The sequence below is a fragment of the Anomaloglossus baeobatrachus genome, chromosome 9 (genome assembly GCF_048569485.1).
Source record: "Anomaloglossus baeobatrachus isolate aAnoBae1 chromosome 9, aAnoBae1.hap1, whole genome shotgun sequence".
In the NCBI taxonomy this organism is placed as follows: domain Eukaryota; kingdom Metazoa; phylum Chordata; class Amphibia; order Anura; family Aromobatidae; genus Anomaloglossus; species Anomaloglossus baeobatrachus.
In genome coordinates, this window is record NC_134361.1 from 61,307,634 (window position 1) to 61,319,845 (window position 12,212).

Below are 12,212 nucleotides of genomic sequence, written 5' to 3' on the forward strand. Positions count from 1 at the left end.
AGCTTTTGTGTTCTCATTTTTCAGGATCTGGGGCTCAATGATGGCTTATTTTTTGTGTCTTGAACTGGAATTTTTAATTATACCTTTTTTGCATAGATGTGATGTTTTGATCCCCTGTTATTACAATTTAATGCAATGTTGCTGTGACCCAAAAAAAAATAAATTTAACGTTTGAAATTCTTTTCTCGCTACGCCATGTACCTATCAGATTAATTGATTTTATAATTTTTGTTAGGACATTTCTGAAGGCCGCGATACCAAATTTGTTTTTTTTTAATTTTATTATCATTGTTTTATTTTCAATCGGGCAAAAGGGGGGTGATTTAAACATTTAGACTTTTTTATTCTTCTCATTATTTTTATAACTTGTTTTTAACTTTTTTTTAGAGATACATGTGCCCCTAGCGGACTTTATCACTACACAATCTCTTCTCTCTGATCAGGAGAAATACTGTGTTATTGTGAGTGCCGACACTTTGAAACATCATGGCTGCAACATAACAACCCATTGGCACCCCATAATTACATCACAGGCCACCGATGGCAGCAGGGAATAACATACTCCACAAATTTGACAGCGCAATCTAAGGGGATAAAAGACATGGTTGTATCCACCCGCGCCTGTTAGCCTCACATGTCTTCTGTTCAGATCAGCAGACATGTGCAGGGTACGCCTCCTGACGTAGGCCTCCTGACAAAGTGAGTGCGAAACGCGCGTCGAGGTGCTGGGCAGTGTGGTCCGACTCCTGGGTTTGTATCCTTGGCTCTCTCACTAGCCTAACGATGGCTGTCATATCTGTCTGCCCTGTCACTGTGTCTGTGCCATGTATGCTGCCAAGTGCTGTGTAGCTTGAAATTATATGTTTTATTATATCACGGTCTTTTCCATATATATGTATACAGCTGCACACTGGCAATTCATGATTAGGGTTTTTCATATATGATGAGCTATCCTGCTTTATATTGCACTTGCGCTTTATAACATTTATTTATGACCGGCTAGTGAGATCAACTGAATAGAAATGTATGTACGGTATATAAAAACCTTCTGCACCCAGAAGTCCTATATATTTTTTGTAATAAATTGGTTTTTCAATATCCATATTGACGATACTGCACCAGTTTTTCTTTGCATAGTTTTATGCGGTAGGGTGTTTTTATCTGTGGGTACCAGCACCAAATAAAAATCTGTAACTTTTTGTAATATTTATATGATGAAATAAAATTAAAATTTTTAACTATAGAAGTTTTTTGATAATTATTGAATCCTATGCAGACTCAATTTTTTGGTCTATATGTGCAGGGTATGTCCTTGGTCATGAAGGGGTTAAATAGTTACACCCGCCAGGTTGTAGGGCAGGCTGAATTAGGCTGCTTTCACACATCAGTTTTTTGCAATCAGGCACAATCCGGTTTGTGCCTGATGCAACGGATCCGTCTCAGAGTGTGTAAAAACCGATGGGACGGATCCGGTAAAAAAACGGATCCTTTTTTTTTTTTAATAAAGCTGAGAGAGAGGGAGAGACCCCATCATCACCGCACATGCAGGCACTCCCACACGCACCATCACCGCACATGCAGGCACTCCTGCACGCACCATCACCGCACACCCCGGCACTCCTGCACGCATCATCATCATCACCGCACACACCCCAACACTACCGCACGCATCATCATCATCCCATACACCCCGGCACTACCGCACGCATCATGCCCGCACACTCCCCGACACTCCCGCACGCATCATCATCACCGCACACATCCCGGCACTACCGTACGCATCGGCACTACCGCACGCATCATCATCACCGCACACACCCCGGCACTACCGCACGCATCATCATTACTGCACACACCCCGGCATTCTTGCATGCATCATTATCACCGCACACCCCGGCACTACCTCAGTGACGTCACCGCTGACAACGCGACTCCCTTCAGTTGCTGCGTGGCGCTCCGAGGAGCGGCGGTGTTTTACTGCCGCTCCTGTCAGCTTCATGTAGCAGAGCTGAAATCGTTGCGGGACCTCTGTGGATTACGTCGGACCTGGAGTGGTATTTGGGGATTTTAATAAAATGGTGAAAGAGGGTGTTCTTTTGTCTTTTATTCCAAATAAAGTATTTTTTCGGGTGTATGTGTTTATTTACTTTCACTTATAGGTTAATCATTGGGGGTGTCTCATAGACGGCTGCAATGATTAATCTAGGACTTAGTGCCATTAACTCCTTATTACTCCGATTGCCAACGCTCCAGGGCAAATCGGGAAGAGCCTGGTAGAGTCCCAGAACTGTCACATCTAATGGATGCGGCAATTCTGGGCGGCTGCTGGCTAATATTGTTAGGCTGGGGGGCTCCCCATAATGTGGAGCTCCCCATCCTGAGAATACCAGCCTTCAGCCATGTGGCTTTACCCTGGCTGGTATGAAAATTGCGGGGACCGCACGCCGTTTTTTTTAATTATTTATTTATTTTACTGCAAGATATAGACCCGCTCACCGGCAGCTGTGATTGGTTGCAGTGAGACAGCTGTCATTCAGCGTGGGGGCGTGTCTCACTGCAACCAATCATAGGCGCCGGTGGGCAGGGAAAGCAGGGAATACGAGACTGAATAATGGGCAGCCGTCTTTTTCAAATCAGGAGAAGCTGCCGTAGCTTTGTGACAGCCATGCAGCGCCGCAACGGTGATCGGTGAGTGGGTGAGAGTGAGTGAGTCAGTGTGAGTGAGTGAGAGAGAGTGAGTGAGTGAGTCAGTGTGACAGCCGTGCAGCGAGGCGCCCGTGATCAGTGAGTGAGTGAGTCAGTGTGTGTAGTTTTTACATGCAGCCCGTCCGGTTTTTGCCGGTTGCGGCTGGCTACTGAGCATGCACAGTGCAAAAAAAACGCATGCAGCGGCCGGATGCGGTTTTTGCCGCAGGACGCCGCATCCAACGTCCATAGGCATGCATTGGAGATTGGATTGGAATTGGATGCGTTTTTTTTCGCAGGACAAAAAACGTGCCAGGCAACGTTCCATCCGGCCGCCGCATGCGCTAAATATGCCGCATCCGGCAAAAAACGGACGGAATGCAAGGCCATGCGGCACAATCCGGCACTAATAAAAGTCTATGAGGAAAAAACGCAACCGGCAGCAAAAAAAAAAACGGTTGCTTTTTTTCTGCAAAGCGCCGCATTGTGCCACACAGCAAAAAACGGATGTGTGAAAGCAGCCTAACTACATGAAAAAAAACACCTGCTTGCAGAAAAGGAGTGAACACAAAACAAAAGAAGATCAGAACTTGGGCAAAGCCCAAACCTGACTGTGGCTCAGTGGAGAGGACAACAGATCCCAGCACAGAGGATTGCTGGATCAAATTCCGAGGCATGACACTGATTTAGTGACAAAAATGTAAGATTGGTGGAGGAAAGTAGGTCCTTTTTTCAACTATGTAACTATGTAATTCAGTGAAGACAGAGGTGTTGACCGTTTCACTGCCAGCAGCAGTACTCCAAAGATACAGAAACAGACTGGGTAAAAGCAGGTTTGGAAGCCACTTACATGCAATTTATTATATAGGAATAAAGACAAATCTCCTAATAAAATGATGAGCAAAGTTTCATAACTTTCCATCCTGAACAAAAATTATTAAAAAAAAAATAAATTAAAATGTAATTACTCTATAAAGATTATTCCAATGGATAGTTGATAACAACTAGATGAGTGGTTGTCCATATGCCTTTGGCCTTCACTGACAGCTGGTTCAGCATTGCATGAGAACAGAGCCGGCTGTCAGTCAGTGCTGGGGGCGTGGTTACAGCTGCCGTTCACTATGCACTGAGTAGTGACTGAAGCAGCATCGGCTGCTCCCCTATGACTGAAAGCCCGAGTCTGCCAGGAGTAATGAAGTTAACTTCTTCTCGGAAGCGGGGCTTTCAGTGCAACGGCCACACGGCATCAGAACACTATTACCCTGCAGATTAATTTAATATCTGCAGGATAATAGTGTGTATATATATATATATATATATATATATATATATATATATATACAGGTTCTCTTTAAATAAGGATTTGGTGGTAAAACTTCGTAGTAACGTAGTTATTATTTTTCTCTCCATTCTGCAGAGTTGTGAAAAGTTATTTTATGTGTTTTGTGTGTGAGAAAATTAATAGAGAATAAATATAAGAATTACATATTCCATGTGCTCAAAATTAAAAGTAGGGACCGCACAGGTAACAAGTTTTATTTTCTTTTTTTAAGAGTCAGTGTCCGGTTCTGCATGAACTACATATAGGTCTATTCTCTCGCAGATCAATGCCCACCACACCTCACTGACCATTACTGATTATCCAGCCTCATACTGTGATCATCTCTTACCAACTAAATGAAAAATGACAAGCCTGGCGCTGTAAATGTGATTAACCATGGGTTATAAAATGTGACCCAGAATGATGGGTAAATAAGGCAGTGACCTGTAATATTTATTGATTTTATAGAATCTATATAATACTCTGCATTTGTGTTCAGCAGAAGATGTTAATCAGCTAGCTCTCAGAACAGCAGTTTGTGCTTCAGAGCTGCACTTCACACTGTAAAAAGGGCAGCACGGTGGCTCAGGGGTCAGCACTTGTTTTGCAGTGCTGGGGTCCTGGGTTCAAATCCCACCAAAGACATCATCTGCAAGTAGATGTTATGTTTTCCCTGCACTTGTGTGAGTTTCCTCTAACATACTGATAGGGAATTTATATTGAGAGTCCCAATGGGGACAGTGATGATGATGTCTGTAAAGCACTGCAGAATATGATGGTGCTATATAAGAGAGTACAAAAATAAATAACGGTATAAGATACATAGTCAACCACTTTGGAGTTTATGGCTTCTGCTATTTGTCACCTAGTCACTGAACATGTATATAAATCTATAAAAACATTTCACTTGCCTGTCTTCTCCATCTACTCTGTCTGTATTACTGATATACTTTTCTATGCTGCTGTATCCAATAACCTGCCACCTCCTGCCGATGTGATATATGTATCGTCACCTAGTATAGTAGTATAAATTACTAATCTCTCGAACATGTACAGTTGAAACCAGACGTTTACATCCACTATCTAAAAAGACACATCTGCATGTTTTTCTCATTATCTGACATGAAATCAGAATAGACCTTTCCCGTTTTAGGTTAATTAGGAACTAAAATTATTTATATTTGCCAAATCCCAGAATAATAAGAGAGAGAGAATATTTTAAGGCATTTTTATTACTTTCTGCAAAGTGAAAAGTTTACATACACCAAGAGTACTATGCCTTTAAACAATATGGGACAGCCCACATGATGATATCATGGCTTTGGAAGCTTCTGATAGGTTTATTGGCAACATCTGAGTTAATTAGAGACACACCTGTGGATGTATTTTAATGCACACCTGAAACACACTGCTTCTCTGTGTTGCATCATGGGAAAGTCAAAAGAAATCAGCCAAGATCTCAGCAAGAGAATTATGGACTTGCACAAGTCTGGTTCATCCTTGGGTAAAATTTCCAGTTAGCTGAAGGTGCCTCGTTCATCTGTACAAACAATTATACGCAAGTACAAAGAAGAGGTGAATATCAATCCATCATACCGCTCAGGAAGGAGACAGATTCTGCGTACTAGAGATGAACGTGCTTTGGTCAGACATGTGCATATCAACCCAAGAACAAAAGCAAAAGACCTTGTGAAGATGCTGGCAAAAGCTGGTAAGATTGTATCATTATCCACAGTGAAATGAGTACTGTATCAACATGGGCTGAAAGGCCACTCTGCCAGGAAGAAGCTATTACTCCAAAAGAAACAAAAAAGGCAGGTTAATGTTTGCAAATGCACACAGGAACAAAATCCTTAATTTTTGGAGACATGTCCTGTGGTCTGATGAAACTAAAACTGAACTGTTAGGCCATAATGACCATCGTTACATTTGGAAGAACAAGGGAAAAGCTTTGCAGCCTAAGACACCATCCCAACTGTCAAACACAGTGGTGGCAGCATCATGTTGTGGGGTTGTTTTGCTGCAGGAGGGACTGGTGCACAACTCAAAATAGATGTCATCATGACGAAAGAAGATAATGTGGCAATACTGAAGCAACATCTCAAGACATCAGCCAGGTCTTCCAAATGGACAATGACCCGAAGCATACTGCCAAACTGGTTACAAAGTGGCTTAAAGATAACAAAGTCAATGTTTTGGAGTGGCCATCACAAAACCCTGATCTCTGTCCTATTGAAAATTTATGGGCAAAGCGGAAAAGGCCGGTGCGAGCAAAGCAACCTACAAACATGGCTCACTTACACCAGTTCTGTCAGGAGGAATGGGCCCAAAATCCTACCAACTATTGTGAGAAGCTTGTGGAAGGAGATCCAAAACGTTTTACCCAAGTCACACAGTGTAAGGGCAATGGTACCAAATACTAATGCAATGTATGTAAACTGTTGACTTTGTAGAAAGTAATACAAATGCATTAAAACAGAAAAAACCTGCAGTTGTGTCTTTTTAGATAGTGTATGTAAACTTCTGGTTTCAACTGTAATATATATATATATATATATATATATATATATATATATATATATATATTATTTTATTATTTTTTTTATTTGTGTGTGTGTATAGATATACAGTGGGTGAAATAAGTATTGAACACATCACCAATTTGTAAGTAATATATTTCGAAAAGTGCTATTAACATGAATGTCTCACCAGATATCGATTGCAAGCCATCCAATCCACACAGTAACAGAAATCAAACCATAAATGGCCATAAATTAGGTTATATAATGAGAAATAGTAAAAAAACTGTGGATATAAAAAGTGCATATAGGGTCTTACCCGGATAACAACAGTAAGGGGTACTTTGCACGCTGCGACATCGCAGGCCGATGCTGCGATGCCGAGCGCGATAGTCCCCGCCCCCGTCGCAGCAGCGATATCCTTGTGATAGCTGCCGTAGCGAACATTATTGCTACGGCAGCTTCACATGGACTCACCTGTCCTGCGACCGTCGCTCTGGCCGGCGACCCGCCTCCTTGTTAAGGGGGCGGGTCGTGCGGTGTCACTGTGACGTCACACGGCAGGCGGCCAATAAGAGCGGAGGGGCGGAGATGAGCAGGATGTAAACATCCCGCCCACCTCCTTCCTTCCGCATATCCTACGGAAGCCGCAGTGACGCCAGTAGGAGATGTTCCTCGCTCCTGCGGCTTCACACACAGCGATGTGTGCTGCCACAGGAGCGAGGAACAACATCGGACTGACGCGTCAGCGTAATTATGGATTACGCCGACGCTGCACCAATGATACGATTACGACGCTTTTGCGCTCGTTAATCGTATCATCGAGCCTTTACACACTACGATGTCGCATGCGATGCCGGAAGTGCGTCATTTTCAATTTGACCCCACCGACATCGCACCTGCGATGTCGTAGTGTGCAAAGCCCACCTAAGGGTTAATGAAAACCACTCACCTGGGATGGTTGGGTGACACACAATCAGTATTAAAGCATGTATCAGCTGCTGCAGACTCCACGTGCCAAAGGCGGAAGCAAGAAAAAGAACAAGTATAAAAAGTGGAAAAACGTACGCACTGCTGTGCCAATAAAGAGTTAATTCCAAATAAGAGCAATGCAGGGTGGTTTATTCTACGCGTTTCGGAGATAATCCCTCTCCTTCATCAGGAGATCCACCAAAAATCTGATTGATTTTTTCTCTTTCATCAGGATTGATCATCTTCATCATCTGATTTATTTTTGGTGGATTTCCTGATAAAGGAGAGGGGTTATCTCCGAAACGCGTAGAATAAACCACCCTGCATTGCTCTTATTTGGAATTAACTCTTTATTGGCACAGCAGCGCGGACATTTTTCCACTTTGTATCCTTGTTTTTTCTTAATAATGAGAAATGACACAGAGAAAACGTACTGAACACAAGAAGAAAGAGAAATGTAATTCTAATTTATTGAGATGCACATGTATAAAGAACAAACAATGGCGCACTTTTAAAAATACTTAAAAAGCATGAAGTTGTAGAAATTGTACAGAAATGTACTAAGTGTGCTCCTGTTGGGAACATGAAACATTTTTAATTTTTATCTGGCAACTTTATAGATGTAATGACTGCACCACAGGAATTTTATATTCTAGGTTACGTTACCATTTACCCGTTGATATAAGAAGATTGGAAGTATTAGGGAAATGCTTAAGATGCCTAACTGAATAGTACAGAGTTATTAACCCAATGCGGCGTATGCTCCTGGGTGTAGATCGCCCTAAAGCTGTCATTACCAAATTCAAATCCCAAAATTACACTTGTTATTGACTCCTTGTGTATTGTGTAACGTAACCTGAAAGCAATCCCTATATAATGTCTGGCGGATACATGCCGGCTATTGTTACTTACAAGTAACCTGGATTGTGTCCAGCCTCCTCGCAGCATTCAGATGATATTTTCCTAATGACTAATCTCCGCGTATGATTGAAGTCTATTTTTATTCTCCCAGTCACTGTGTTGATGTTTGCACTAATTAGTTATGTAATTTGGACAAACTAACAGTAAGCGAGCAGGAATTCCGGAATGTATTAAACGCCATTGATTGCATTTGCAATTAACCTGCTAACTGTCCAATGAATATGTAAGAAAAATATAGCTAATACTTTGGAAGGTTACTGACGTGTGGCATCTGTCTCCTAGCTTAATAACATGCAATTATTTAATTTGCTGGCACTGAAATATGTGGCATTAAATCACGCGCTTCTGCCTTCCGTTGGGGTTTCCAAACAACCCATTTGTTTGCCCATTTTATCGCAATTTGGGGTTTTTTCCCCCTTTGTTTGGCCATATGTTCTTCACTCATCACATATATTTCAGTGATCTGTATGTGTATTATCAATTCATTATATTTTTTTTTTAAAGCATTTTTCCGAAGTTAGTAAGTTAGCCTCATTTCATAGGACAGGGTATAAAAGCCCCGTCACACGCAGCGATATCGCTAGCGAGCGTACCGGCCCCCATCGTTTGTGCGTCACGGGCAAATCATTGCCCGTGGCGCACAATATCGTTAGGAGCCGTCACACGGACTTACCTGCCTAGCGATGTCGCTGTGGCCGGTGAACCGACTCCTTTCTAAGGAGGAGGTTCGTTTGGCGTCACAGCGGCATCACTAAGCGGCCACCCAATAGACGCAGAGGGGCGGAGATGAGCGGCCGTCAATATCCCACCCACCTCCTTCGTTCCTCATTGCCGGCGGCCGCAGGTAAGCTGTAGTTCGTCGTTCCCGAGGTGTCACACGTAGCGATATATGCTGCCTCGGGAATGACGAACAACCTGCGTCCTCAACAATCAACGATTTTTTGAAAAGGAACGATGTGTCAACGATGGACGATATGGTGAGTATTTTCCATCGTTAACGGACGCTCATTGGTGTCACACGCAACTGCGTCGCTAATGATGCCGGATGTACATCACGGAATCCGTGACCCCGGCGATATATAGTTAGAAACGTCGCTGCATGTGACGGGGCCTTTACTTACTGATTGTTGGGTACAACCGATATGCCCCATGCAGATCCCAAGAGCAGGGCTTTGAAACCTTGGACTTCTGGAAATATCTGAGCGCTGTACTTGGGTATCTCTGTCAGTCCCATTGACAAATAGACAACAAATGGAGCTGAGATCAAACATATGCACCTCCGCTTCTTTGACGATGGTTCTGCAAAGCCCCATTCTCAGGATAGTTGGGGCTTCAGTGATTGAAAATTATCCTCTATGGATAGAGAGTAACTTACTATACAGGAGATTAAGATCATAAGGTTGGTAAGTGGTTAAAAGATATCTTACTGTCTGATTCCAAAGAATATAACTTACTGATTCCTAGGGTCCAGCTCCTGGGACGGCTAGGGATCCTGAGAACGCGGGACTGCCGTAAATAGCTGAGTACTGTATTTGACAGTCCCTTAAATAATTAAATAGTCATGACGGACTATGGGAATAGTGGGAAAGAAAGGCCCATAAGCTGACCATCAGACTAAAGGGCCCTGTGCTAATCGTATTCTCAGAGATACCCGTAATGGTGGGGATGTCTGAGTCTTCTTCCGAGCCCTGTCCTTGACCAGCCCTGATTTTAGGGTGGCAGGACAGGAGTGTGATTTAACCCACAGAAATAGACAAACAGGGAAAACCAATACTCTGTCACACAGCACACACATAATACAATAGAAGAAGAAATCGGGTATATGCCACGCTAATACTCAAATTTGATATTAACATAATTCCTTTATTTTTTCGTACAGATCAACGCGTTTCAGAGACATCTGTCTCCTTGATCAGGACATCAAAGGAGCAATATGTCATCAGCTCCAGATGTTGTTACTTTGATGTCCTGATGAAGGAGGTGGATGTCTCTGAAACGCGTCGACCTGTACGAACAATAAAGGAATTATATTAATATAACATTTTGGTATTAGCGCTGCATATACCCGATTTATTCTTCTATTGTATTATACATCTTACACCTCGGGGCTGTAGCTGATACCATCATTGCATGTGCTTCAGAGGGGTTGTGACTTTGCCCAACCTGAAAAGGTGAGAGTACTTGAATCTTTGCCCTTTTGATTTCCCTACCAGTTAAGACTCTATTGCGCTTCTCTACTCCACAGTATCATTACCTGGATTTCACACGGCGCGCACACACACACACACACAGGGGAATAAGACAATAAGAGCTTAGGAGGAAAACAAGAGCATAGTGGATACAACAAGATGACAGATAAATCCACAACACCCAAGTCTAAATCAACTCTTTCTCCAGCGAATCAGGGACACCAAAATACACAGACCAGCAGAGCAGATACTACTTGAATGCACTACTCAGCTGAACATTTTTTTGTTCTCTAAGGGGTGCTTCACACACAGCGAGCTCGCTGCCGAGATCACTGCTGAGTCACGCTTTTTGTGACGCAGCAGTGACCTCATTAGCGATCTCGCTGTGTGTGACACTGAGCAGCGATCTGGCCCCTGCTGCGAGATCGCTGCTCGTTACACACAGCCCTGGTTCGTTTTCTTCAAAGGCGCTCTCCCACTGTGACACACAGATCGCTGTGTGTGACAGCGAGAGAGCGACAAATGAAGCGACCAGGGAGCAGGAGCCGGCGTCTGACAGCTGCGGTAAGCTGTAACCAAGATAAACATCGGGTAACCAAGGTGGTTACCCGATATTTACCTTAGTTACCAGCCTCCGCAGCTCTCATGCTGCCTGTGCTGCCGGCTCCGGCTCTCTGCACATGTAGCTGCTGTACACATCGGGTTAATTAACCCGATGTGTACTGTAGCTAGGAGAGCAAGGAGCCAGCGCTAAGCAGTGTGCGCGGCTCCCTGCTCTCTGCACATGTAGCTGCATTACACATCGGGTTAATTAACCCGAAGTGTACTGTAGCTAGGAGAGCAAGGAGCCAGCGCTAAGCGCGGCTCCCTGCTCCCTGCACACACAGCTAAGCGGTGTGCGCTGGTAACTAATGTAAACATCGGGTAACCATACCCGATGTTTACCTTAGTTACCAGTGTCCGCAGCTTCCAGACGCCGGCTCCGTGCAAGCGCAGCGTCGCTTGCACGTCGCTGCTGGCTGGGGGCTGGTCACTGGTCGCTGGTGAGATCTGCCTGTTTGACAGCTCACCAGCGACCATGTAGCGATGCAGCAGCGATCCTGACCAGGTCAGATTGCTGGTCGGATCGCTGCTGCATCGCTAAAGTGTGAAGGTACCCTAAGGGACACTGCCAGAATAATATGGCATTAGCTAATCTCCATGCTGGAAAAAAAGGACTGGATTGCAACCACCCAATCCTTATGTCCAACGACAACTGCCATCGTGCTATTTCCCCTCTCCAAACAAAATTGGTCAAGTGATTGAATTCCAAGCACCCGATCCCTATGTCCCCCGACATCTGTCTTCAGCTTATCTTCCCTGCAAACAAAAGAATCATATGATTGAATTCCAACTGGCCAATTTTTATAACCCTAACATCTGACTGAAATGTATGCTCCCCATTTAAATAAAAGGGATCAGGTGATTTAAGTTCAAAGGCCCAATTCTTGTGTCCACCTGAAATCCACGGTTCAAGCTACTTTTATCTACTGTAGACCTTAATATGTGACATTGTCCCGTTTTTTGTACTCTTTTGTGTCAATACAAAGAAGACATTTCCTCAGT